Genomic DNA, 13,116 nt, shown 5'->3' on the forward strand with positions numbered 1-13,116 from the left:
TCGCCGTCACTCCTCGACGATTCCTTTCCCTTTTGCACCGCTGCCTTCACCTGGAACGTTTGAATATTCCAGGGACAAAGTCCAAATTAGATGATGACTCATCTAAGTGAGAGTTCAAAACACATTTTTCATGAATAATGCAAGACATGAAATAAACCAATACACCCGGTAAGCCCTAACTCAAGAGAATTCCCACGCGCTTAACCCTACCATTGGGAAAGAGCAATCTCTCTAAAAGCTATGCCACCACACCAACTCGACAACACGATGACGCGACGTGATTCTAGCTTAAATGGGGCTGCCAACGCATCTCACCAGAATACGTTCCCACCTTAAGCATCCAGGAACCACCACACAATCCCAACTCCAAAATTTCACATGGACCACCTAGTCGTCCTAGTGCAACTTCCCTGGCCAAATGGCCTGGCACGGAAATCAAGGCGACTATCTTGACATGCACACCTAGCATCAGATACCCCTATTATTCCGTCACGCCCTTGGAGAATTACGGCTACACTATCTAGATAACATCCTAGGCTGACATCCCACATGAACAACACAGTATGGACCACCTAGTCGTCCTAGTGCAACTTCCCTGACCAAACGGTCTGGCACGGAAACCAAGGCGGCTATCCTGACATGCACACCAGCATCAGATACCCCTATTATTCCGTCACGCCCTTGGAGAATTATGGCTACACTATCCAGACAACATCCGAGGCTGACATTCCATACGTACACATAAAACTCAAGACAATGCAACAATTCACAATTCAATGCATCACATAAACAACATTTATAAAATGCAATGCACAGTTCAAAACGTTTAGGGACAAACGTCCCTCATAAATCCAATCGTCACTGGTTACCATTTTAATGCACAAAACCATTTTGCATGAAATCACCATATGTTCAGATAGAACAAGCACAATAAATCAAGTTATGGAGGAAAACCACTCATAAGAAAGCCAAATTTTGGTAGCGAACAACTCACCTTGAACGAAACTCAGAACACCTCGAATCTTGTGCCCAATCTCAATTTTCGTGCAACTCCTCGAGTCTTTTAACCAAGCCACCTCCTTACAGGTCCTCACGCGCTGCCTAAGTGCTCTACGCGTGTGATGCCTCGCGTATGCTTTAAAAACCCTCTATCCACTAAACCCGAAGCACTCTCGTCTAGCACAAATGTATCACAACTTCGAATGAGAGAATCCTTAGCCTTGAGCCCCTATTTATATGTTTAGGAAACTTAGCCACCAAGAAATATATATTCTGCAATCATTTCAAATCTTTCAAAATCTTTTCCAATCATTTCAAATCTTCTAATATTTTCTATAATCATTCCAAATCTTTTGATATCTTTTGCAATTATTCCAAAATCTTCTAAGATTATCTGCAATCATTGTAAATCTTCTATAATCATTCCAAATCTTCTAATATCTTTTGTAATCATTCCAAAATCTTCTAAGATCTTCTGCAATCATTGTTATCCAAATCAAATCTTTTCTTATCCAATCAAATCTTATACAAATCTTATCCTTAAAGTCATCATGAGCCTTCATCTTATCTCTAACGTTATCATGAGACTTCATCCTTATCTCTAAAGTCATTTATGAAGCTTTTTCCTGAATCTCCCAAATGCCCCATAGTAAAAAGATTTCAACAATTACACTTTGGCCCAAACTTTTGGATAATTGCACTTAGACCCTTTTCAACATGGTCCCCGGGCTAATTTTTAATTGCATTTTAGTCCCTAAAAAATGGACTAATTGCGCTAATGCCCCTAATTTTTAGGTAAATTACACTTTTACCCCAAACCTCAAAAATTATGATTTTGTCCCTGGCTCAAAAACTGAATTTCTCTTTAAAGACCTTTATAACCCTTTGAAATATCCTAAAACATTCTCTTTAAAATTCCGAAAAAATATCGTTTCGATCTCCCTCCGTCAATTTCGAAAAAAAACTGCACTTAGGCCCGAATCTTCGTTTTAGTTACAAACCCTTTTGTTTCTTCCAAAAACTACTGAAGGGTTACTCTATATGCCAAATATGAACTTCCTTGGGGTTCCATTGACTTCCCGGATGCCCCGTATGATAATTCGGTATTTCAGCCTAAATCACAATTGCCTTTTTTTAGCTGTACCGGGAACCGTTCCCGATCCAACTTCTTTTGATGCCTAAAATCATAACTCGTATTACTTGTCGATACTATACCATTTTCCTTGGCTATCTAGGGTCCAGGGTACTCCCTCTGACTAATTCGATCGTCCAAAGTTGCGTTAGTGTACCCTATAGTCTTATTTTCCACAAAGTCCATTTATGCCCTTCATCAAATATTATTTATGACCTCAAATCATTCTCGGATATTACATTCTCCCCCCCTAAATAAATTTCGTCCTCGAAATTTGGTCCGTGATAATTGAATCACTGTTATTGTTAATGTCTCCCAATTGAAATGTCCTAATTACCATTCCTAATCCTTAGAATTTACTCATAACCTACATCTCTATATGATTCGAGCTTACCAAACATGTCTCTTATCTTCCAGAATATCTTGTTGTAGCTCAAAACAGGCGGTTACACATATCCAAAATAATTCATAATACTTAATATTATTTCTAATCGTGTCCTCGAAATACATTTCATTGACTCCCAGCCGACTTTATTGCTAATGCATATGACAAAATCACACAGAAATTGACAACATTGAACTTAACTCGGCATACCTTTCTCTTTTGTCCAGTAGATATCGTCGTCATCTTTTGACAGATAGAAAACTCGTCCAGGGTGAGGTTTTTGAGCCTCGTTTGCTTTTCCCATTTGTTCCACCTTCTGCCTCTTTGGACATTCGCTCGAGTAGTGACTAGGTTGTTGACACGAAAAACATGTATTCCTCATTCGATTCCCGGTCGGTGGTGCCTCTTTATTCTTAGGACAATCATTTTGCTTGTGTCCTTCTTCACCACACGAAAAACATCGAATATGTCCTTGGAAACATTGTTTCCCGAAGTGTACCTTGCCCCATCGGGAACACGGCTCATTGCTTTTGGAGTTCCCTCCATCTGATTTATGCTCCCCACCTTTCGGATCTTTCTTCTTCTCGTCCGATCGAATCAAACTAACTCGCAGTAGATTAGTCTCAGTGGATAAGACTCCATGCAATGCCTCATTGTAGGTGTCCAAAGTCCACGAGCTAAGAGCTTGCTGCAGTCCTACTTTCAATCCACCCACAAATTTCTGGGCTTTCTGCCACTCATCGGCTTCGTACATAGGTACATACCGGATCAGTTGAGTAAACTTTACGTCATATTGGGTCACCGACATCTCGTCAGTCTGCTTCAACTTCATGAACTCCCAAGTCTTTTCTTCTCTCCAGCTTCGAGGAAAATATTTTGTGTCAAACGCTTCCTTGAATCTAGCCCAAGTCACAGGTTGAGCTTGCCTTGGCCTTGGATCTTGTTCCACTTGCCTAGGTGTCCTTTGCAAAGCTCGCTGGGCTGATTGCCACCATCGTGCAGCGTCTTCCTCAAGCATGAATGTAGCATAGTTGACCTTATCTTCGTCACTGCACTGCAAATGTTGGAGCAGCTTCTCAGTTTGCTCCATCCAATATTCCGCCATGCAGGGGTTGTCTTCTGCTTTTCCCCTGAACACCGGGGGTCTCTGTCGGCGATACTGATCCAACACATGAGTTGTATGCCTCGATGGCTCGTTCCTCGTTACATGTGTCAGCATGCCTTCTAAGATTCTTTCCATTCGATCAAATCTATTCTCACTAGGACCTGATCGCTCCTCTTATCGTCCATCGTTTGTGACACGATTCGCAGAACGGCTATGATGACTGCTACTACTGTCACTTTCATCTCGCTCGCTGAGATCCATGACTCTTCGAGTTTTCACCATCTTAAAAAGAAAAACACTTCCTTAATCAGTGCAAATCTCACGTAAAGATAATCTCTATCTTGCTAAAAGATCTTTTAGGTCCCACAACCATTAAGGATACCCTGTCCAAATCTCAAATCATGAATAGTGACAATTTCTAATCTCCAATCATCTTTACGGGGCTCAATCCTACAACCCGACCACTTCATTTTCTAGATCAACATTTGAACTAAACACTCTTGACTCGTTGCCATGAGTCGTTTCCTTGAGGTACCTTACCTCGATTCTCCACAACACTTATCGAATCATCCTAAGTTCAATATCCTTAGGATCCTTAAACCAAATGGAATTATTTCTAACTCGATCACTCCCGATAACTTCTAGTTATCTCAATACTCCACGCAAGGATTTCAACTATTGACCTCGAATCGATAGTTTCTAAATTTCTAACGAAATCTATAATCCTCAAATAACCATCGCTCTAATCAGAGTCCCTTAAATTTCAAACCCTAATCAAAGTCTCTTAAATTCCAAACCTTCTCTCTGATACCAATTGTAACACCCCAATTCCCGGGAGCGTTAACGTAACGTAAGATTCCGGGGATAATTTTTTTTTTCAAACAAAAACCCATCACAAAAACCATTCCCCGAAGATCCCGTTACACCTTCTCAATATATCAACTATGAACCATTAATAAACCAAGACAGGTTCACCAACACAAATGCGGAAGCTAGATCGAAACCTCAACAGGTCATAACCGAAACCACTTTATTTATATATAAAGTTGCACCAACGTTTACATGACGTTTTCAAAAGTAAATAACATAACTGAAAAGACATAATGTAAACTATCCGCTAATCGCCGTCACTCTTCGACGATTCCTTTCCCTTTTGCACCGCTGCCTTCACCTGGAACGTTTGAATATTCCAGGGACAAAGTCCAAATTAGATGATGAATCATCTAAGTGAGAGTTCAAAACACATTTTTCATGAATAATGCAAGACATGAAATAAACCAATACACCCGGTAAGCCCTAACTCAAGAGAATTCCCACGCGCTTAACCCTACCATGGGGAAAGAGCAATCTCTCTAAAAGCTATGCCACCACACCAACTCGACAACACGATGACGCGACGCGATTCTAGCTTAAATGGGGCTGCCAACGCATCTCACCAGAATACGTTCCCACCTTAAGCATCCAGGAACCACCTAGCATCAGATACCCCTATTATTCCGTCACGCCCTTGGAGAATTACGGCTACACTATCCAGACAACATCCTAGGCTGACATCCCACATGAACAACACAGTATGGACCACCTAGTCGTCCTAGTGCAACTTCCCTGATCAAACGGTCTGGCACGGAAACCAAGGCGGCTATCCTGACATGCACACCAGCATCAGATACCCCTATTATTCCGTCACGCCCTTGGAGAATTATGGCTACACTATCCAGACAACATCCGAGGCTGACATTCCATACGTACACATAAAACTCAAGACAATGCAACAATTCACAATTCAATGCATCATATAAATAACATTTATAAAATGCAATGCACAGTTCAAAACGTTTAGGGACAAACCTCCCTCATAAATCCAATAGTCACCGGTTACCATTTTAATGCACAAAACCATTTTGCATGAAATCACCATATGTTCAGATAGAAGAAGCACAATAAATCAAGTTATGGAGGAAAACCACTCACAAGAAAGCCAAATTTTGGTAGCGAACAACTCACCTTGAACGAAACTCAGAACACCTCGAATCTTGTGCCCAATCTCAATTTTCGTGCAACTCCTCGAGTCTTTTAACCAAGCCACCTCCTTACAGGTCCTCACGCGCTGCCTAAGTGCTCTACGCGTGTGATGCCTCGCGTATGCTTTAAAAACCCTCTATCCACTAAACCCGAAGCACTCTCGTCTAGCACAAATGTATCACAACTTCGAATGAGAGAATCCTTAGCCTTGAGCCCCTATTTATATGTTTAGGAAACTTAGCCACCAAGAAATATATATTCTGCAATCATTTCAAATCTTTCAAAATCTTTTCCAATCATTTCAAATCTTCTAATATTTTCTATAATCATTCCAAATCTTTTGATATCTTTTGCAATTATTCCAAAATCTTCTAAGATTATCTGCAATCATTGTAAATCTTCTATAATCATTCCAAATCTTCTAATATCTTTTGTAATCATTCCAAAATCTTCTAAGATCTTCTGCAATCATTGTTATCCAAATCAAATCTTTTCTTATCCAATCAAATCTTATACAAATCTTATCCTTAAAGTCATCATGAGCCTTCATCTTATCTCTAACGTTATCATGAGACTTCATCCTTATCTCTAAAGTCATTTATGAAGCTTTTTCCTGAATCTCCCAAATGCCCCATAGTAAAAAGATTTCAACAATTACACTTTGGCCCGAACTTTTGGATAATTGCACTTAGACCCTTTTCAACATGGTCCCCGGGCTAATTTTTAATTGCATTTTAGTCCCTAAAAAATGGACTAATTGCGCTAATGCCCCTAATTTTTAGGTAAATTACACTTTTACCCCAAACCTCAAAAATTACGATTTTACCCCTGGCTCAAAAACTGAATTTCTCTTTAAAGACCTTTATAACCCTTTGAAATATCCTAAAACATTCTCTTTAAAATTCCGAAAAAATATCGTTTCGATCTCCCTCCGTCAATTTCGAAAAAAAACTGCACTTAGGCCCGAATCTTCGTTTTAGTTACAAACCCTTTTGTTTCTTCCAAAAACTACTGAAGGTTACTCTATATGCCAAATATGAACTTCCTTGGGGTTCCATTGACTTCCCGGATGCCCCGTATGATAATTCGGTATTTCAGCCTAAATCACAATTGCCTTTTTTTAGCTGTACCGGGAACCGTTCCCGATCCAACTTCTTTTGATGCCTAAAATCATAACTCGTATTACTTGTCGATACTATACCATTTTCCTTGGCTATCTAGGGTCCAGGGTACTCCCTCTGACTAATTCGATCGTCCAAAGTTGCGTTAGTGTACCCTATAGTCTTATTTTCCACAAAGTCCATTTATGCCCTTCATCAAATATTATTTATGACCTCAAATCATTCTCGGATATTACAGTCGCGTCCCGTCCGCCACGAGCAGCCGCCACCCGCCTGCTGCCCAGCCTCCACTGGTCGACACCGCGCGCTTCTTGCTCGCCCGAGCTTCAACGCCTTTGATCCGACGGCCTCCCCTACTTGTCGCGGTGCTTCCATGGCTGCTGCCATGGCCGCGCCTCCTTCCAGCTCTCTCTCTCTCTCTCTCTCTCTCTCTCTCTCTCTCTTTGTTATTACTTGCTCTCAAACTCGCTTCTCCCTTCCCGTTATATAGCCGAAGCATCCACCGACTCCCCTGCCTAAGCCATCTCTCTTTGCGTATAACACACTCAAATTACCATATGTTTGCAGATCGTGGGGTTACAAGACATGGCTTGGAATTACAGGGTAAGGGCAGCCATCACACGCATACACAGTACGCGGATAAATATATATATGTAAGTGCACGTCACAATCCTCTCAATCTCTTTACCTTAGATTTCTTCAAATCTTTTTTTTCCTCAAATCTTGCATCCAATATTCTCTCCCATTGTAGCAAATCTCAGCCATTTAAAAGCTTCACAGAAGCTAGCCTTCTCACCCACTCACATATATATATATAATTACATATTATATTATAATAATAGGAAAATTATACATTTAAATCTCACTTTTCATTTCTACTACACTTGTGCAATTCTCTAATTGTAATGACATCCTCAAACATTAAATTAAATTGCATTACAATACCAAAAAACGCAAAATTAATAACCCAAGATTACTCGAGACCTTTGTTTCATCTCGAAACCATTGAAGGGTTGCTCATCACGCAAAATCGAAGCCCCCCTAAGGTTCCGTTAATTTTTCAGGAGACTTCTATAACGATTCGGTTTTACAGCCTAAATGTCAGTTGTATTTTAGCTGTATCGAAAACTGTTTCGGATTCGATTTCTTTCGATATCATAAATCCTATCTCGATACGCTCATCGAGACCTTATAATTTTCCTTAGATAATTTCACTCCGAGTCATTCCCTGCAATTGATTCGGTACATATAACTGCTATCAAACCAATTTTTCGGTATCCTAAACTTATCAAAATTATGTGGCAACTTTATACGAACATGGGGTATTACAAAACTCATCTTATAGCTCTGCTAGCAAGTGCAAACACATATCCTATTGTGGATTTTCTTTTGTCAATATCACATGCATAATTTGAGTCATCATATCTTCTGACAATAAAGTCTGATCCTCCATGATACAATGCAACATATGTGGTCCCTTTAGTGTATCTTAAGATCCTTTTCACAGCATTCCAATGCTCTTTACTAGGATTGGCCATAAACCGACTAACCACATATGCAATGTCTGGTCTTGTACAAATCATAGCGAACATTAAACTTCCCATTACTGATGCATACGATACTTGAGATATCTCCATTCTCTCTACTTCACTACTATGACTCATACTAGAGGATAATCTAAAATTAATGGGATGTAGGATAGAAATTAACTTACAATCTTACATGTTGAAGTGTTGCAAGATCATTTTCAAATAATTTTTTTGACAAAGCTAAATCTTCTTATTATTTCTATCTTAATGAATTTGCATCCTTAGAATCTTGTTTGTCAATCCTAATTCATTCATTTCAAACTTCCTAGCCAACTGTGCCTTTAATCCTGTTGCCCAGAAAAATACCCAAGAGGGGGATAAATTGGGTTTTTCAAAAATTAATAATTTTAAATCTTTTAAAAACTCTTAAATTTGTAATCTTAATATGTGGTGATTGTACTAGAATTGATAACAATAAAATCACACAGTCACAAGGAACAAGAGAAATTTATAGAGGTTTGACTCTAAGGAGCCTAATGCTCTCTCTCAAGACTTCAGTTGAAACTCTTAAAACTTAGTTTGAGGTTCCACTAAAGAGAATCAATACTAGCTTTTAATTGGAGATAGAACCAACATATAATCCCTTGCCTAATTAAGAACCACTAGTACACTACTAGCAAATATAATCCACTCACACAACAAGTCAGTAAAAATAACAAACTTACAATCATAGACAATTATAAACAAGTCACAAACGATTGAGAATTTCACTAGGCAGCATACTTCCAGCACTTCGAACCTTCTCATTCTTGTTTGAATGCTCTATCAAGTTTGTTCTTTTCCTTGAACCTCTATACTTACCCTAGCCAATAAAGAAAAGGTTAATATGAAGTTTGAAATTCAAAAATTGTTTAGACTTTTTCAAACAACAAGGAACAAAACAAGGAAATATGTCTAAAGATTAGTCACCTTTAATTCAAAATAAATTTACTTTTTGTATGAGAAATCAAGATTTGAAAATTCAAATATAATCTTTTTGAGATATAAATGATTAAAACAAGGAAACTTGTATAAAAATAATTTTCCTTTAATTCAAAATAAATTTACTTTTTGCATGAGAAAGAAATACATATATCAAGATATAAAAATTTAAATTAAGCTTTTGAAACATAAATGATTAAAAAAAAAAACATGTCTAAAAGTAATTCACTTTTAATTCAAAATAAATTTACTCTTTGTACCCACTTTTAATTCAAAATAAATTTACTTTTTGCATAAGTAAAAAATATATTTATATCATAAAAATATTTTTTTATCATCAAAATCGTATTTATTTATTCTTGAGCTTAACAAATCCTTTAATACAATCTTTGTTGGGACCTGCTACCCAACATGCCATCTACATACAACAACAAAATAATATAATCACTTTTACCAAACCTCTTGAAATATGCAGCAGAGTTTGCATTAAGTCTGTTGTATCCAAGACTCATGATGAAGGAATCAAATCTCTTATACCAACATCTCTGCGCCTGTTTGAGACTGCATAGTGATTTATTCAACCTGCAAACCAAGTTCTCTTTTTATTTTTCTTCAAAACCCTCTGGTTATAGCATATGTATCTCTTCTTTAAGATCTTCATAAAGAAAAACAGTCTTCACATCTAATTGCTCTAAATGTAGGTCAAAGTGAACCAATTTTATAATTTCTTTACTTATAGAATGTGATGTGTTGAACTTCAACTTATGCTGCTTACGATGCTCACAAAAGGGTAAGAATATCTTTATGAGACCCAGAAGTAGATTCCTCTCCACAAGTATTTTCATTCCTTATTCAGACATATGTCCAAGTTTCTGATGCCGCACTATTGTAGATCTTTTACTTAGATTATTTGAAACAACGGATGATTTTCTTTTCAAGTAAGTCTCTCCCTTCAATATGTATAACCTCACAATCACCTTTTCTCCTTTCATTAGTACAAGCGCTCCTCAAATTACTTTCATGATCCATTTTCTTAACCATAATTTTGCAGTCAAGTTCATGTAGTTATCTAAAAACAAGAAGTTATTCCTCGGGCCTTCCACATGCCGCACTTCTCGAACAGTGTGAACTGTACCATCATGGAACTTTAATTTGATAGTTCCAATATTGGCAATTTTTAAGTCATGATCATTACAACTGTACACAAATCCTTTAGAGACTGATTCATAATGATGAAACTATTCTCTTCGAGAGGTCATATGAAATGAGGCTCTCGAGTCAATGAGCTATACATCAACAAATCTCTTTCTGCCTTCATAAGTCATTGCTGTTTCACAACATAGTGCATCACCTTCATTTGAGGTACTTGCTACATTTCCTTGAGAAAACTAGAATTTTTATTGTTTAAATTCCAACAATTCTTATTCAAGTGTCCCTTTTTGCCACAATGGTAGCATTTCAAGTTCTTCTTACTTTTTTACTTTGACCTACCATGATTTTGACTCTCATTTGAGTCATATTTCGTTGATTTGCCTCTCACCACCGTTAGTGCCTCTGCTTGTTGCTAATTGGCCAACCTGTCTTCTTTGTTTTTGCGTTGATTTTCTTCTTTCAGAATAACAGTTGCAATATCATTAAAGACTAGGATTTTTTAGAGAAATTATTTGTCAAATTGATGATAAGTTGATAATACAAATTTGGTAAACTTTGAAGTAGAAGTTCAGCATGTTCATTTGTCTCTATTTTATAACCCAAAGATGTGAATTGAGAAAATAGAGTATTCAAAGTGTTGATGTGTTATGTCACTGAAATAGATTTTGACATCTATAAAGTATATAATTTCTTCTTAAGGAAAATTTTATTGTGAAGTGTTTTAATCTCGTATAATTTTGTAAGATAATCCCAAATATCATTTGCCGTATTCTTCTCTTCTATGTTAGACAATATCTTAGCTACTAGTGCCAGATGAAAATTTGCAACAACATTTCTATCTATTTCATTTCACTTGTCATTATCTGTGAAGTCCCAGTACATTTCAAAAGAGTGATTAATAATCTAATTTTTTTTTTTATGTGAAGGATCCACTTTTATAGTGGTAACCATAAATTATACAATAAGTAGACATATAAACACCTCAATGTAGGTTTTGATACCACTTGTTGTAAAATAACACCAGAATAGAGTAGGGTCACAACTAATAATTTGAGAAAAATAATAATAATTAAAAAATTAGACACACGGATTTTATATAAAAAAATTTCAAACAAATTAGGATAAAAACCACATGTAAAAATAGTAAAATTCATTATGAAAAATAATAGAAACTACAACTTTCCTTTTAAATCATAAGAAGATAACAATAAGAATCTTTCTTGAAAATAATAGAAAACACTCTCAATAATTCTTTATAACTCAAACAACTCTTTTGAGAACCACCTAATAAGGATCCAAATACTGCAGAAAGGGACCTGAGAGGCGACACAGCCTTGCACATGCTTGGACAAGGAGGCTGTCAAGCGAAGCAGGCCCAGTTATGTTCACAATCCGTGACTTTAGGCAGTTGAGCTAAAATTTTGAGTTAATGGCTTGAGATGTAAGCCAGGTTTAGGTTAGATAGATCATGGATTATACCAATTTCTAGATGTCTTACATGGCTTTGGCTATTCTAAATTTATGAGCATAATATGCGCAATCTATTTATGCTTGCACCGCCATTGTAAAAATCTTTATTTTTTGGCAAGTGTTTGAATATTTTACTATAAATGCTTGGTTAAATAACGGGGAAATATTTTTTTCATGAACAAAAATAATAAAATTTTCTAAGAACTTACAAATTGATGATGATGATGAACAAACTGAAAAATAAAATAGGTATTAATGATGGGAAAATAAATGTTAGTTTAAAAATACAAAACATAAGACAGAGAGATATAATAATATAGATATATAAGATTAAGAGGTAATGGGCTGGCATTGGAGCTCCAAAGTCAAGTCAATATAGTTTTGTTTTTCTTTCTTTCTTTATTCTCTTTCTTGGTTCTTTCAAATTTTTGCCATTTTCTTAAGAGTAATTAAAGAGCGTTAATTCTTAATTCATCCGTAAGAGAGATTACCGTAATTAATTAAGAAGCTACACTTCACATACATCATTATAAAACACTAAAAAACCAACAACTTCTCTGAATCCGCGGTTGCCTCCTCACTAAGAGGTAATGGGCTGGCATTGGAGGAAGCAAAGTCAAGTCAACTCCCCAGATCTCAAACAGATCGATATAGTTTAGTTTTTCTTTCTTCCCAATCAGACTCAAGTAGCAAGACGGGACGTGCCATTAATTAATAAATAATGGCGCACTTCCACTCACGAAGGAGCTTTATTCTGTTTCTTGATTCTTTCAAAATTTTATCTTTTTCTTAAAAGTAATAATTAAAGATTCCGCAAGAGAGATTAATTACCTTAATTAATTAAGAAGCTACACTACACTACACTACACATACATACATCATAAAATAAAATACTAAAAACCCAACAACGTCTTTGAATCCGTGTTTCCCTCCTCACTAACAGGGTGTTCGGCTTACCGTTTTTTAAGATGGCTTTTTTTAAGTTTTTTTTTTTTTTTTTTGGAGAAATGCTACTTTTCCCCAGTAAGCTACCCTAGCCAAATATTTTTTATCTTTTCAATTTACTCATTTTTTTTCCTTACCAGCCATTGTTTTCCCTCCCTCCCCCTCTCCCTCTAGGTTCTACCCCCCACGAAAACCCTTCTTTTCTATCTCATTAATTAAATATATCTAATTAATTGAATGTTTAAATTATTAATATATTTGTAGTATATTTTTTG

The 13,116-nt window shown here is 36.7% G+C and overlaps 1 protein-coding gene across 1 annotated transcript in view; it reads left to right on the forward strand.

Moving 5' to 3' along the window:
• Positions 1-13,116, forward strand: part of LOC127790701 (protein ACCELERATED CELL DEATH 6-like) — a 45,284-nt gene that overhangs the window by 23,462 nt on the left and 8,706 nt on the right. The window lies entirely within an intron of this gene.

The sequence above is a fragment of the Diospyros lotus genome, chromosome 14 (genome assembly GCF_014633365.1).
Source record: "Diospyros lotus cultivar Yz01 chromosome 14, ASM1463336v1, whole genome shotgun sequence".
NCBI lineage: Eukaryota > Viridiplantae > Streptophyta > Magnoliopsida > Ericales > Ebenaceae > Diospyros > Diospyros lotus.